Source organism: Dama dama, unplaced genomic scaffold (assembly GCF_033118175.1).
Source record: "Dama dama isolate Ldn47 unplaced genomic scaffold, ASM3311817v1 ptg000020l, whole genome shotgun sequence".
Lineage (NCBI taxonomy): Eukaryota > Metazoa > Chordata > Mammalia > Artiodactyla > Cervidae > Dama > Dama dama.
The window spans coordinates 5988820-5994527 of record NW_026870875.1 but is presented as its reverse complement, the minus strand read 5'-3'; positions in this window follow the sequence as shown (position 1 = coordinate 5994527).

The window sequence follows — 5708 nt, the reverse complement described above, 5'->3', positions numbered from 1 at the left end:
GTAAGGCCGGATATCCCTGCAGTGAATTGAATGCAGGCTCGTCTTGCATCTCCCAAGATGAAGGGATGTCTGAATCCCCTGTGGAGACCACAGAGAAAGTCCTAGTTCTCCGCTTCATCGCCACCGGAGGCCTCATATCCTTTGAAAACTCGAGAGGTCCGCGGAGATCAATGCTTCCAAAGGAGATGATGCCTGACTCTTCTTGAAAATGGATAGGAGTCCCAGGATCCCTTTGGCACGTGGAAAGGGACACTGGGTCTCCCGCCTCACGTGGAGACGCGTCCCAAATGCCATGCCAATACTCGAGGAGAAACCCGAGATGTCCCTCGCACCTAGGCAGGTGTCCTGACGTCGCTGAACATACACGTGTCTGGAAGGGCCCTCCCCGTCGTAACTCGAGAATATACCCCAGGTTCCGGCCGCAACTCGAGAAAAACCATGAGACTTCCCCTTCGCCGCGAGATAAGGCCCGATTCCCCTGCACTGCGTGCAGAGCAATTCCGTGTTCCACATCAAACGTGAAAGGAGCCTTGATTTCCTTGATGGCACTCCAGAGACAACCCAAGATCACTGTCTCAAGTCTAGAGGGATCCTGAGGTCACTGGAGCAACATGAAAGGGCTGCGTGGACCCCAAATCAACTCGAGATGACAGCTTATTCCCTGGCTTCGACTCAAGAGGAATACCAACTTTCCACAAGCACCTCAAGAGGAGGCTTCTCTCAGCTACAGGTAAGTGAGAGGGATGCTGAGTTTGTGGCCTCAAGTGGAATGGACACCGAGATGCTCTGACTCGAAGTAAGGCCGGATATCCCTGCAGTGAATTGAAAGCAGGCTCGTCTTGCATCTCCCAAGACGAAGGGATGTCTGAATCCTCTGTGGAGACCACAGAGAAAGACCTAGTCCTCCGCTTCATCGAGACCGGAGGCATCACATCCTTTGAAAACTCGAGAGGTCTGCGGAGGTCAATGCTTCCAAAGGAGACGATACCTGACTCCTCTTGAAAATGGATAGGAGTCCCAGGATCCCTTTGGCACGTGGAAAGGGACCCTGGGTCTCCCGCCTCACGTGGAGACGCGTCCCAATTGCCATGCCAAGACTCGAGGAGAATCCCGAGGTGTCCCTCGCACCTAGGCAGGAGTCCTGACGTCGCTGAACAAACTCGTGTTTGGAAGGGCGCTCCCCGTCGTAACTCTAGAATATACCCCAGGTTCCGGCCGCAACTCGAGAAAAACCATGAGACTTCCCCCTCGCCGCGAGATGAGGCCCGATTCCCCTGCACTGCTTGCAGAGCAATTCCGTGTTCCACATCAAACGTGAAAGGAGCCTTGATTTCCTTGATGGCAGTCCAGAGAAAACCCAAGATCACTGTCTCAAGTCTAGAGGGATCCTGAGGTCACTGGAGCAACACGAAATTTCTCCGTGGACCCCAAATCAACTCGAGATGAGAGCTTAGTCCCTGGCTTCGACTCAAGAGGAATACCAACTTTTCACAAGCACCTCAAGAGGAGGCTTCTCGCAGCTACAGGTAAGTGAGAGGGACCCTGAGTTTTGGCATCAAGTGGAATGACACCGAGATGCTCTGACTCGAAGTAAGGCCGGATATCCCAACAGTGAATTGAAAGCAGGCTCATCTTGCATCTCCCAAGACGAAGGGATGTCTGAATCCCCTGTGGAGACGACAGAGAAAGACCTAGTCCTCCGCCTCATCGCGACCGGAGGCCTCACATCCTTTGAAAACTTGAGAGGTCTGCGGAGGTCAATGCTTCCAAAGGAGACGATGCCTGACTCCTCTTGAAAATGGATAGGAGTCCCAGGATCCCTGTGGCACGTGCAAAGGGACCCTGGGTCTCCCGCCTCACGTGGAGACGCGTCCCAATTGCCATGCCAAGACTCGAGGAGAATCCCGAGGTGTCCATCGCACCTAGGCAGGAGTCCTGACGTCGCTGAACAAACACGTGTCTGGAAGTGCCCTCCCGGTCGTAACTCGAGAATATACCCCAAGTTCCGGCCGCAACTCGAGAAAAACCATGAAAATTCCCCTTCGCCGCGACATGAGTCCCGATTCCCCTGAACTGCGTGCAGAGCAATTCCTGTTCCACATCAAACGTGAAAGGAGCCTTCATTTCCTTGATGGCACTCCAGAGAAAACCCAAGATCACTGTCTCAAGTCTAGAGGGATCCTGAGGTCACTGGAGAAACATGAAAGGGCTCCGTGGACCACAAATCAACTCGAGATGAGAGCTTAGTCCCTGGCTTCGACTCAAGAGGAATACCAACTTTCCACAAGCACTTCAAGAGGAGGCTTCTCTCAGCTACAGGTAAGTGAGAGGGATCCTGAGTTTGTGGCCTCAAGTGGAATGGACACCGAGATGCTCTGACTCGAAGTAAGGCCGGATATCCCTGCAGTGAATTGAATGCAGGCTCGTCTTGCATCTCCCAAGATGAAGGGATGTCTGAATCCACTGTGGAGACCACAGAGAAAGACCTAGTCCTCCGCTTCATCGAGACCGGAGGCATCACATCCTTTGAAAACTCGAGAGGTCTGCGGAGGTCAATGCTTCCAAAGGAGACGATGCCTGACTCCTCTTGAAAATGGATAGGAGTCCCAGGATCCCTGTGGCACGTGGAAAGGGACCCTGGGTCTCCCGCCTCACGTGGAGACGCGTCCCAATTGCCATGCCAAGACTCGAGGAGAATCCCGAGGTGTCCCTCGCACCTAGGCAGGAGTCCTGACGTAGCTGAACAAACACGTGTCTGGAAGGGCCCTCCCCGTGGTAATTCGAGAATATACCCCAGGTTCCGGCCGCAACTCGAGAAAAACCATGAGACTTCCCCCTCGCCGCGAGATGAGGCCCGATTCCCCTGCACTGTGTGCAGAGCAATTCCGTGTTCCACATCAAACGTGAAAGGAGCCTTGATTTCCTTGATGGCAGTCCAGAGAAAACCCAAGATCACTGTCTCAAGTCTAGAGGGATCCTGAGGTCACTGGAGCAACACGAAATTTCTCCGTGGACCCCAAATCAACTCGAGATGAGAGCTTAGTCCCTGGCTTCGACTCAAGAGGAATACCAACTTTTCACAAGCACCTCAAGAGGAGGCTTCTCGCAGCTACAGGTAAGTGAGAGGCACCCTGAGTTTTGGCATCAAGTGGAATGACACCGAGATGCTCTGACTCGAAGTAAGGCCGGATATCCCAACAGTGAATTGAAAGCAGGCTCATCTTTCATCTCCCAAGACGAAGGGATGTCTGAATCCCCTGTGGAGACGACAGAGAAAGACCTAGTCCTCCGCCTCATCGCGACCGGAGGCCTCACATCCTTTGAAAACTTGAGAGGTCTGCGGAGGTCAATGCTTCCAAAGGAGACGATGCCTGACTCCTCTTGAAAATTGATAGGAGTCCCAGGATCCCTGTGGCACGTGCAAAGGGACCCTGGGTCTCCCGCCTCACGTGGAGACGCGTCCCAATTGCCATGCCAAGACTCGAGGAGAATCCCGAGGTGTCCCTCGCACCTAGGCAGGAGTCCTGACGTCGCTGAACAAACACGTGTCTGGAAGTGCCCTCCCGGTCGTAACTCGAGAATATACCCCAAGTTCCGGCCGCAACTCGAGAAAAACCATGAAAATTCCCCTTCGCCGCGACATGAGTCCCGATTCCCCTGAACTGCGTGCAGAGCAATTCCTGTTCCACATCAAACGTGAAAGGAGCCTTCATTTCCTTGATGGCACTCCAGAGAAAACCCAAGATCACTGTCTCAAGTCTAGAGGGATCCTGAGGTCACTGGAGAAACATGAAAGGGCTCCGTGGACCACAAATCAACTCGAGATGAGAGCTTAGTCCCTGGCTTCGACTCAAGAGGAATACCAACTTTCCACAAGCACTTCAAGAGGAGGCTTCTCTCAGCTACAGGTAAGTGAGAGGGATCCTGAGTTTGTGGCCTCAAGTGGAATGGACACCGAGATGCTCTGACTCGAAGTAAGGCCGGATATCCCTGCAGTGAATTGAATGCAGGCTCGTCTTGCATCTCCCAAGACGAAGGGATGTCTGAATCCACTGTGGAGACCACAGAGAAAGACCTAGTCCTCCGCTTCATCGAGACCGGAGGCATCACATCCTTTGAAAACTCGAGAGGTCTGCGGAGGTCAATGCTTCCAAAGGAGACGATGCCTGACTCCTCTTGAAAATGGATAGGAGTCCCAGGATCCCTGTGGCACGTGGAAAGGGACACTGGGTCTCCCGCCTCACGTGGAGACGCGTCCCAATTGCCATGCCAAGACTCGAGGAGAATCCCGAGGTGTCCCTCGCACCTAGGCAGGAGTCCTGACGTCGCTGAACAAACACGTGTCTGGAAGGGCCCTCCCCATCGGAACTCGAGAATATACCCCAGGTTCCGGCCGCAACTCGAGAAAAACCATGAGACTTCCCCCTCGCCGCGAGATGAGGCCCGATTCCCCTGCACTGTGTGCAGAGCAATTCCGTGTTCCACATCAAACGTGAAAGGAGCCTTGATTTCCTTGATGGCACTCCAGAGAAAACCCAAGATCACTCTCTCAGGTCTAGAGGGATCCTGGGGTCACTGGAGCAACACGAAATTTCTCCGTGGACCCCAAATCAACTCGAGATGAGAGCTTAGTCCCTGGCTTCGACTCAAGAGGAATACCAACTTTCCACAAGCACCTCAAGAGGAGGCTTCTCTCAACTACAGGTATGTGAGAGGACCCTGAGTTTGTGGCCTCAAGTGGAATGGACACCAAAATGCTCTGACTCGAAATAAGGCCGGATATCCCTGCAGTCAATTGAATGCTGGCTCGTCTTGCATCTCCCAAGACGAAGGGTTTTCTGAATCCCCTGTGGAGACCACAGAGAAAAACCTCGTCCTCCGCCTCATCAAGACCGGAGGCCTCACATCCTTTGAAAACTCGAGAGGTCTGCGGAGATCAATCCTTCCAAAGGAGACGATGCCTGACTCTTCTTGAAATTGTATAGGAGTCCCAGGATCCCTGTGGCACGTTGAAAGGGACCCTGGGTCTCCCGGCTCCCATGGAGACGCGTCCCAATTGCCATGCCAAGACTCGAGGAGAATCCCGAGGTGTCCCTCGCACCTAGGCAGGAGTCCGACGTCGCTGAACAAACACGTGTCTGGAAGGGCCCTCCCCATCGGAACTCGAGAATATACCCCAGGTTCCGGCCGCAACTCGAGAAAAACCATGAGACTTCCCTCTCGCCGCGAGATGAGGCCCGATTCCCCTGCACTGCGTGCAGAGCAATTCCGTGTTCCACATCAAACGTGAAAGGAGCCTTGATTTCCTTGATGGCACTCCAGAGAAAACCCACGATCACTAGCTCAAGTCTAGAGGGATCCTGAGGTCACTGGAGCAACACCAAAGGGCTCCGTGGACCCCAAATCAACTCGAGATGAGAGCTTAGTCCCTGGCTTCGACTCAAGAGGACTACCAGCTTTCCACAAGCACCTCAAGAGGAGGCTTCTCTCAACTACAGGTATGTGAGAGGATCCTGAGTTTGTGTCCTCAAGTGGAATGGACACCGAGATGCTCTGACTCGAAGTAAGGCCGGATATCCCTGCAGTGAATTGAATGCAGGCTCGTCTTGCATCTCCCAAGATGAAGGGATGTCTGAATCCCCTGTGGAGACCACAGAGAAAGTCCTAGTTCTCCGCTTCATTGCCACCGGAGGCCTCATATCCTTTGA